Source organism: Phoenix dactylifera, unplaced genomic scaffold (assembly GCF_009389715.1).
Source record: "Phoenix dactylifera cultivar Barhee BC4 unplaced genomic scaffold, palm_55x_up_171113_PBpolish2nd_filt_p 001006F, whole genome shotgun sequence".
NCBI classification, from domain to species: domain Eukaryota; kingdom Viridiplantae; phylum Streptophyta; class Magnoliopsida; order Arecales; family Arecaceae; genus Phoenix; species Phoenix dactylifera.
Window position 1 is genome coordinate 134,980 of NW_024068360.1, and position 10,998 is coordinate 145,977.

At 40.1% G+C, this 10,998-nt stretch overlaps 1 non-coding gene across 1 annotated transcript; it reads right to left on the reverse strand.

The window, feature by feature from the left end:
• Window positions 1-10,640: 10,640 nt before the first annotated feature.
• Window positions 10,641-10,746, reverse strand: LOC120107760. Its single transcript, XR_005509413.1, has one exon. It is a non-coding gene; the product is annotated as a small nucleolar RNA R71 (small nucleolar RNA).
• Window positions 10,747-10,998: the final 252 nt, after the last annotated feature.

Consider the following 10,998-nt stretch of genomic DNA (forward strand, 5'->3'; position numbering starts at 1 on the left):
CTACAGGGAGATGACACGCTTTTCCATAGACTAGCCGGTAGGGAGACATGCCAAGAATGATTTTGTATGCAGTACGATAGGCCCATAATGCATCTGATAGTTTCAAGGACCAATCTTTTCGTGATGGGTTCACAGTTTTCTCTAAAATATGCTTGATCTCCCTATTGGCTAATTCTAATTGGCCACTAGTTTGCGGGTGATATGGGGTAGCAACTTTGTGGATGACACCATACTTTTTTAATAATGTCTCAAAAGGCTTATTACAAAAGTGTTTTCCACCATCACTAATTATGACCTTAGGCATCCCAAATCGTGAAAAAATATTTTCTTTGAAAAACTTTAGGACGGGTTTGTGATCATTGGTCTTACAAGCGATAGCTTCTACCCATTTGGATACATATTCGACCCCAACTAAAATGTACTCATATCCAAAAGACGGTGGAAATGGGCCCATAAAATCGATGCATATATCAAAAATTTCAATAGCAGTAATGGGCTGAAGAGGCATCATTTGCCTACGAGTTAGACTCCCAACACGTTGACATGGATCACATGTCCTGCAGAACTCGTGGGCATCTTTGAACATAGTGGGCCAATAGAAACCACATTGCAAAACTTTTGCAATAGTTTTCTTAGAGGCAAAGTGTCCACCGCAAGCATCAGTGTGGCAGAAAGAAAGTACACTTTGTATATCATGATCCGGTATGCATCATCTAAAAATTTGGTCATTGCAATATTTAAATAAATAGGGTTCCTCATAGTAATAATTCCTCACTTCGCGCAAAAAAATTTTTCTATCTATCGACCCCCAATGCTCCGGAATCCGGCTTGTAACAAGAAAATTTACAATATCTGCATACCATGGTATACTAGAAAGTGCAAACAACTGCTCTTCAGGGAATGAGTCCTTGATGGAAAACTGTGGCACTGAATCATGAAAAACTAGCCGTGATAAATGGTCAGCAACCACATTCTCTACTCCCTTTTTATCTTTAATAGTGATGTCAAATTCTTGGAGTAGAAGTATCCATCGTATTAAGCGTGGTTTGGCCTCTTTCTTGTCCAGCAAATATTTTAACGCTGCATGGTCTGTGAAGATAACAATAGGAGCACCAAGGATATAAGAGCGAAATTTATCTAAGGCAAATACTACTGCAAGCAATTCCTTCTCGATGGTGGTGTAATTCATTTGACCATCGTTTAAGGTTTTGCTTGCATAGTAAATGACATATGGCTTATTATCCTTGCGTTGTCCTAGGACAGCTCCTATCGCATAGTCGCTAGCGTCGCACATAATCTCAAAAGGTAATGACCAATCAGGTGGTCGCCCAATGGGTGCAGTGCTAAGCATAGACTTCAACTTTTCGAATGCCTCCTGACAGGTTTTAGTCCAATTGAACGGTGTATCAAGGGATAGGAGATTACATAATGGTCGAGATATGACACTAAAGTCCTTGATGAACCTCCTATAAAATCCGGCGTGACCCAAAAATGATCTAACATCTCTAACCGTCTTGGGTGCAGGTAGCTTAGCAATTAAATCAGTCTTAGCTCTATCTACTTCCATGCCCTTCGATGAAACATATGTCCTAAGATAATTCCCTTTGGCACCATGAAGTGGCATTTCTCCCAATTCAGTAACAAATTCTTTTCCATACATTGAGCTAAGACAGCTTGTAAATGTGATAGGCAATCATCAAATGTATCGCCAAAAATGGAGAAGTCGTCCATGAACACTTCCAAAAATTTCTCGTTCATGTCTTCAAAGATGCTGAGCATGCATCTTTGGAATGTTGCAGGTGCATTACACAACCCGAATGGCATTCGTCGGAAAGCAAATGTGCCAAAAGGACAAGTGAAGGTAGTCTTCTCTTGATCTTCCGGTGAAATTTCAATTTGATAATATCCCGAATAGCCATCGAGAAAATAATAGAAATCATGCCCTGCAACCCTCTCCAATACTTGGTCTAGGAAGGGTAGAGGAAAGTGATCCTTTCGTGTGACCAAATTCAGCTTTCGGTAGTCAACACACATGCGCCAACTCGTCGAGACACGAGTTGGAACTAGTTCACCTTGTTCATTTTCTACTACCGTCAAACTCGATTTCTTAGGAACGACTTGAGTAGGGCTTACCCACTTGCTGTCGGAAATTGGGTAAATAATACCCACGTCAAGCAACTTGAGGACTTCTGCCTTAACCACATCTCTCATTGTAGGATTTAACCTTCGTTGTATTTGCCTTGTGGTTTTGGCATTGTCCTCCAAATATATCCGGTGCGTGCAAATTAAGGGGCTAATTCCCTTCAAATCGGCAATAGACCACCCTAAGGCTTCCTTTATGATTCTTTAAAACATCAATTAATTTTCTTTCTTGGGTATGATCAAGTCCAGACGAGATGATTACAGGAAAAGCATCTTCGGGTCCAAGAAAAGCATACTTAAGTTCCTTTGGTAAGGGTTTCAATTCGAGCTTGGGTGCTTGCTCATGGGATGGTACTATTTTCACCTCTCGAGGCGACAATCTCTCAAATTCTCCTACTTTTGGTCTCCACCCATTGACCATCTTGATATCCAGATTATCCACAATAGGTGTGACTGACAAATCATCATCATTGGTTCCATTAGGACACCAATCAATTAAGCTATCATTGAATGGGTCGTTAATTGCTTTAGCTAACAAATAATCTTCTGCGATGGTTTCAACCCAATCAACCTCCTTACTCTCTTCGGGATCATTGGGTTATTTGCACACATTAAAAATGTTCAATTCTAAGGTCATGTTACCAAAAGAAAGCTTCATGACGCCATTCCTACAATTTATCAATGCATTAGAAGTTGCAAGGAATGGACGTCCTAAAATGACCGGAATCTGAGACTGTGAGTTCGAAGCCGGATGTGTGTCCAATACAATAAAATCGATAGAAAAGTAGAACTTGTCTACTTGGACTAATACATCCTCGATAATCCCCCTTGGAATTTTAACTGACCTGTCAGCTAATTGCAAAGTGACGGAGGTTGGCTTCAACTCACCTAAACCAAGTTGCTCATATACAAAATATGGCAACAAATTCACACTCGCCCCTAAATCTAACAATGCTCGCTCTATCCTAAAGTTGCCTATGATGCATGAGATGGTTGGGCAACCTGGATCTTTATATTTAGGGAGAATGTTGTGCTGCAAAATAGCACTCACATTTTCAGTTAAAAATGCCTTCTTCTTAACATTTAATCGGCGCTTAACAGTACACAAGTCCTTCAAAAATTTGGCATATGAGGGTACTTATTTAATTGCATCAAGAAGAGGTATGTTGATCTTTACTTTTTTAAAAAGATCAAGAATTTCAGAATTAGGTTCGAGCTTTTGCAACGGCTTTAACCGTTATGGAAAAGGTGGAGGAAAAGGACATTCAACTTTCTCGGTAGAAGTTGGGACCTCAACTTCTTCTTTGTCCCTTTTATCGGCTTTGGGAGCATCAGAATTAGAAGTGATCTGCGGTCTCAATGGGACGGTCTGATTAATGACTTTTCCGTTACGCAAAGTCATGATGCTTTTTGCATGTTCTGTATGCGAACTAGAAGGAGCCGTATTATTACTACCGTGCACTTATGGATTAGGTTGGGGTTGAGCTGGAAGCTTACCCTTCTCTTGGGTACTTAGGACGGTAGTCAACATCGACAATTGGTTCCTTATATCTTCAAAATTTCGAGTATTTTGAGCATTGATATTAGCTTGACCTTGTAGAAAAGTTTGTATAGATTGCAAGGTATCCTCAATATTCGGCTTCTGAGAGGGGGTGATGCAAAAGTAGGATGTGCAGGTGGAGGAGCTGAATGGTGTGACTATTGAGGATGATCATTTCTCCACCTAAAATTTGGATGATTCTTCCAACCATGGTTATAGGTATTCGAGTATGGATCGTTATAAGGCTTTTGGTAGGAGTTCATAGCATTTGCTTGATCGTGTAAGACTTCCTTGAATGCCGGTATGGTGGGGCAATCTGTAGTAGTATGACCCGACATATCGCAGATACCACAACACTCGTTTCTAAGCTCTATAGTCTTGACAGGCTCAACCTTCCTAAGCTCAATTTCTTCTACCTTCCTAGTGAGGGCTGCCATTTTAGCGTGAAGATCATCCTCAGTTCTGAGGTTGTAAAGGCCTCCCTGTACATAGCTAGTAGGCTTAGGCAAAGACTTGTTGTTTCTATCCCCGTTATCCCAAAGTTGGGCAGTCTCAGCAAGGGAATCCAAATACTCCCATACCTCATCAGGTTGTTTTTCTAAAAATCTACCATTGCACATGGTCTCTACAAACTGTTTCAACTGTGGCGATAAACCTTCATAAAAGAAGCTAATGGTTCTCCAAGTTTCGAACCCGTGATGAGGGCATGAGAGAAGAAGGTTTTTAAATCTTTCCCAACATTCATAAAATGTTTCATTATCTTTTTGTTGGAAATTGCTAATATGTCTTTTTAAAAAGTTGGTCCTTTGTGTGGGAAAGAACTTCTTCAAAAATTCTCTCTGCATATCTTGCCAATTTCTTATTGATCTAGGTCGCAAAGAGTTTAGCCATGTTTTGGCCTTATCCTTTAGAGAGAAAGGAAACAATGTCAACTTGAGGACATCCTCGGTGACATTTGGCACTCTAAATGTAATGCTCAATTCTTCAAAATCCTTTAAATGAAGAAACGGACTTTCGGACTCTAACCCATGAAACTTGGGCAGCAATTGGATTACCCCTGGTTTGATGTCAAAATGTCCTACATTATCAGGAAAAATTATGCATGAAGGCTGACTAGTCCTAGCCGGTTGTAGGTATTGTCTTAGAGTCATAACATGGGGTTCTCGTTCTCGATTGTGGTGACTCCCCGCATCTTCATTTAAATCAGCCATCTCACAAGGTGTGAGATACTGCGAAGGAATTTTAGGGGTATGTCCTAAGGGATGATCTAAAGTTGTACGACTTAATCGACCAGTGTCGTCCCTATTCCACTTTAGCATGCAAAATATTTCCCTCTCTTTTTTTCTTTTTTTTAATTATAAGTACCAACTAAAGATAACCTAAAACGACACCCTAAAACAAAAATCTATTCACAATCAAACATGCAACAAAACATTACACCTCAATTTCTAATATTTTTCTTAAATTTCTAGACAGCGCCTAACTGGTTTGAAGAGGGCACCAAAGCCTCCAATCCGGTTTAATGAACCGAGTTGACCAGGTAAGCTCCCAGGTAAGTAGAGGGGTCACGATGCGTTCGCAAAGGTCCCACTTAAAACTCACTTGCCTCGAACAGATGAACTGTCTCCCTTATAGGGACAAAGCTTGCCTAGACATCAACTAAGCCACAGAGCGAAATTGGTGCAACTTTCGGTGGTCTTCGTCCTATTAAGCTCGAATGTCCTTAGGGGCCAACGTCTAGTTGATTTTAGTTAAGCTTAGGATATTTATGCACTGGGGTGATTTTTGGGCTAAGGACGAGTGATGAAATCCCGACCTTATCTTTTTAAATGGGTTCAGCCCTTAGAATATTTTATGCTGATGCCTTATACTATATGCAACAATCAAGAGATTTTTTTTAATGTTTTATGACATGACATTAAATTTCATTGAATAGGTGATCAAGCAAATTATTTATTTATTTTTTTTAAAATTTTATGAGTTGAAGTCTGAAATTTGAAATTTGAATTTTGAAATTTAAAATTTTTAAAATTTTAGGTTTTTCCTCTTTTTTTTATTTTTGAATAATCACCCTTGATCTTTTCTTAAGGTTTTTTTTTCTTAAATTTTCAATTAGCAACAAGGGTTAATGAGATATGATAACAATAAAATTCTAATTCTAAAAAAAAAATTAAATGCAGAAAATTTAAAATAGAAAGCAGCAAGGTTTCGTATTAATCTGATGGTCTTAAAAATGTCAGAATGTCAATCAGACCGTTCAGATTATCGAACAATGTGTCTTACACTAGCTGACCAAATGTGAGTCCAATTAGACGGCTAATTTTTATGATATCAGAGTTTGATGTAGACTATGTAGGGAATGAAAATAGTAGTAAAGATTTAATTTTTTTTTTCAAAAGAAAAAGACTAACTACTAAGGTAAAAATTAAATCTAAAATTATACTAATAACTCAGCCATTCCCCGGCAACGGTGCCAAAAACTTGGTGCAAAAATAAAACTGTTCTCCCAAGTGCAGGAGAATCGCACAAGTAGTATAACTCAGAAGTCCGAGGTCGATTCCTCAGGAAACGATCTATAGATTATTAGCGTAATTTTTAGATGTAATTTTTAGTTGATTTTCAAAAATTAAAAGCAGAGAATAATAGATAATGAAACAACGTTCAAGAATATAGAGAAGGCTAGGGATCTGGATTCCCCCTTGATAATGTTATTTTCAACAATTAAATTTTTGCGATTCTTGATTAAGGATTAATTAGATAGAATAGTTCTAAGCATGGAATATATACTTTGAAAACATGAATTCAACACTCAAGTATTTATCGTGCCGGTTACGTCTACGATAAATCAAAAATCGAAACAACCCATGCATCAATAAATATAAACCGTACAAGATCTATCTAACAAATAAGTATGCAAGAACCAAGAGCATATAATAGATGTAAATCAAAGAAAATAATCGTTCAGAATTTACTTGAAGAAAGCAAACTATCAAGGGTTCTTCCATCACCCTTGACCAAAGGTGTTAGCCTCCCATTACAAAAATACTAGCCTTTCCCTCTCTAGCCTTTCCCTCTCTTATTCTTTTTTTTTTCTTTTTCTTTTCGGAAATAGGGCATACCCTGTTTCCTTCTTCTCTTTTCCCTCAACCGCAACAGCCGGCTCCCTGTTCTTCCTCCTGTTTTCTTCTTCAAATCGGAGCCTTCCCCCTCCCCTGAATGCCCTTCTCTCTTAGCCGAGAGGGAGCTTTATAGATAGTATCCGATCCCCCCTGAGCGCACGCGGTGAAGATGGGCGGACGGAAAGGAATCTCGGACGTTGATCGTGGCTGGGAGGATGCTGGAGAGGGTGGTTGATCACGGGAGAGGCGATCGTGGGATGAGCGGACGAATCGGGAGCTGGACTTGCGTGGGATCGACGCTCGGATCACGGTTGACGCGTTGGGAGAACCTGTGAATGCTGAAGAGGTGTGGCTGAAGAACGGGATGCTGGGAGCTTGATACGGGCGGAAGCGGACGTTGGGATTGTGCACGGGAGCTGGTCACGGAAGGCTGGGAGGCGCTGATCTCGGCTAGAATGGATGGGAACGTGGGAGAAGGCTGACACGGTGGACGGGATGCTGGGAAGTTTCACGGGTTCAGGTGGAAGAAGGAGCTGATCGCGGAAGGAGGAGGCTTTGATCACAGTTGCTGCGACGTTGGAGCTGAAACGGGTCCGGAAGCATCAGATGCAGACGTGGATGGTGTTGCGGGCTTTTGGATACTCCTGGATGATGAAATTAGACCCTTAGTGGATCCATCTTGCGCTGCCTCCAGATGGCTGCCATATGTCCCTGTGCAAGTGTGCTTGACTAGGTTTAATTCTGTTCCAGTGCAATCAGGCTAGAAGTCAACCAAATGCACATTTAAACTCTGATTTATGATAATCTGTGCCAAATAAAATATAAAATTAATGCAGCCCTTTTATCATTATTTGTTAGCAATAATATTAATTTAAGCAACGTGTATAACGCACTTTTGTGCTCTCATCAGCAAGAATTAAATTTAAATGACAATGGGCTCAAGGACAAGTCAACCATCATGACCCACCTCAAATCCAAAGTCAATTCCCAACCAATTCCTTACCAGCCTTCATATAAAATTTATAAATTGAAAAAAAAAGATAATTAATATAATAAAATAAATAAAAATAATTTTGGGGAGAATCACTGGATTCACTGTTCATATGAACAGTATCCCGTAAAAACACTGTTCATATGAATAGTGGGAAATAATATAATAAAAAAATATATATAAATAAATAAATAAAATTGTTTCATTGTTTATCTCCTTCCTCCCTCTATCTATTCTTCCCATGATCTCGCCTCACAGAGCGCCCCGCTGCCCGTTCCAGCCACGAGTCCCACGCGGTGCAGCCAGATCCAGATCCTCCGCCTCCTCTTCCACCCGTGATGCCTCCGGCGTCTCCCCGTCGATCCCGCGGCCAGCCCTCTTCCCAGCATCCGAGATCCAGCTCTTCTGCATCAGCCCGTTCCAGTCACATCCAACGAGCACACAGCGAGCAGCTCCTCCGTCTTCTCCGAGATCCGGCCGTCCGCGTTCCTCCCATTGATTCCCAGCTCCAATCCCTGTGATTCAGCCTTCACCGCGATCCCAGCCGACTGCATTCAATGAGACGGTAACCCAGCTCCTTCCGGATCGGCACCCGCTTCGAGCTCCATCTTCGCCCGAGATCATTCCCAGCATCACGCCCTCCTCCTCTCTCGGGATCCATCGCTGGTCTTCGGCGAGCTATAAGAGGAAGACGAAGAAGAGAAAAGAGGAGGAGGGAGCTCGGTTGTGGAAAAACAGGGGAGACCCTGTTTCGGTGAAGAGAAGAAGAGAGCCGAACCAGAGAAAAGAAATAAAAAAAAAAGAGAGAAGGGGGGAGGGAAAGAGAATATTTTGTGATATTTTGGGAATGATGGGAGGTGAAGGCTTTCTTTTGAAGATGGGAGGTCGTCCGGAAGCCATGCTCGGCTAAACGTCTAGTCTAGGGCTGGATGAAGCCCTAGCAATGTATCAGGCCATTGTAGTTCTTACTTTCTTTATTATTTTGGAGCTTGTTTAAATTCTTATCTTCAATGAAATATTTCTTTTATGATGTTTAAACCTTGAGCATGCCACTTACTAATCATGTTTGCTAAAGTAGTCTAAGATGATTCATGCCTAGGAAGATGAAGTGTGCTGCATCCTAGATTAGCATACTTAGGTAGACACTTCATGCTACACCAAAGATGGATCTTCCTAGCACTCTTTATGCTTTTATTTTAAAAGGCTTGTAGCCAATTTGCATGCCTCTCCAAAAGATAAAAATTAAGAACACAGTCCCTAATGCAATGTTACGCGGTGGATTCCAAACCCTAGATCTATTTACGTTGATAAATTTCAATTCGTACTCATAGATTAATTTAGTTAAATCAAGTTAGCACATCCTTCTTCTTGATTTATTTTTAAAAGAAAAATAACTTATTCTTCAATCCCTGTGGACCGACACCCATAATCACTATCCTACAGGATACGTGCTATTGCGTGGTTTATTTTTGAAATTGAAAGAACCGATCAATTTTTGGCGCCGTTGCCGGGGATTGCTAGCATAGTTATTTTTCCTATAATTAAAAAAAATTTAATTAATTAAAAACAAACTTTCAAAATATATATATAATAAAATAAAAAAAAATATTTTCTATTATTGTAATTTTTTTTATCTCCTTTTTCTCTTCTACTATTTTTTTTTTATTTTTCTTTTGGTCTTATTTGATCAGGAATCGAAGAGGAGATCTGGGCTATCAAAAATGAATGCTTTAGAGGTTTGCTTAAAAAAATTTAAATTGCTGCGGAAATTTCCTTTGGTAACCTCTAAACCTTTCTTATTTAAATTAATTATTAGCTTGAAATTTTGTGGTGATTGTTTGATTTTAATTTTAGCAAAAGTGTGAATGCATGCTTGATACACATACACAAATTAATCCGCACATAGTAAGGGCAATCACCCCAACAAGATAAGAGCCAGACTTCATCACCGGACTCTTGCCCAACTTAGGTGAACTCAATCTCACATAGTGTCACTTTAATTAAAATCAATTAGACGTTGGCTCCTAGGGACATTCGAGCTCAATAGGACGAAGATCACCGAAAGTTGCACCAATTTCGCTCTGTGGCTTAGTTGATGTCTAGGCAAGCTTTGTCCCTATAAGGAAGACAGTTCATCTGTTCGAGGCAAGTGGGTTTTAAGTGGGACCTTTGCGAACGCATCGTGATCCCTCCACTTACCTGGGAGCTTACCTGGTCAACTCGGTTCATTAGACCGGATTGGAGGCTTAGGTGCCCTCTTCAAACCAGTTAGGAGCTGTCTAGTGATTTTAGGACAAATACAAGGATTGATGTGTCTATCTTTTATTGCTTGCTTGACTGATCAAGTACTAGTGTATGCAAGGAAGTCGTTCTAGAGTACGTGACCTATTACCTTTTGACCCTGAAATAGAACGGACCCTTAGAAATATTCGAGCTAAGATCAGAACAATAGAATCATCCCCACCTCCTGAGATGGCTGAAGAACAACCCAAACTCCTGAGGGAGTACTTTGCTCCCACCATTTACACTTCCCCATCTTGCATTCGATTACCTGAAGTAGCAGCTGTACAATATGAAATAAAATCTAGTGTGATCCAAATGCTCCCATCTTTTTATGGGCTCACCAATGAAGACCCATATAAACACCTAGATGAATTCCTTGAGATTTGCACCACTGTCAAGATTCAGAACTTTACTGATGATGCTCTAAAACTTAGATTATTCCCCTTCTCCCTTAAAGATAGAGCTAAACAATGGCTGAATTCTTTAGAAGCCAACTCGATTCGTTCTTGGGATCAAATGCAACAAGATTTCCTTAAAAAATACTTTCCCATAGGAAGAACAAAGCAGTTTAGACGTGCCATTACAAGCTTCTCCCAAACCGAGGGAGAAGAATTTCATGAAACTTGGGAGAGATTTCAGGACCTAATCCATAAATGCCCTCATCATCAAATACCTAAGTGGCAGCTAGTGCAATGTTTTTATGACAGTTTGACTGAACGAAACCGTCAGATGATCGATGCCGCATGCGGGGGGACTTTCATGCTTCGAAATGAGCATGAAGCATGGCAACTTTTTGAAAATCTTAATGAAAACTCCCTCCACCATGCTTCATGTTCTCGTCAAGCACCCCCGAATTTTCAAAGAAAAGGGGCCATTTGTGAAATAAGTCGTTCTATGGACCTGTCTAGCAAGGTAGATGCATT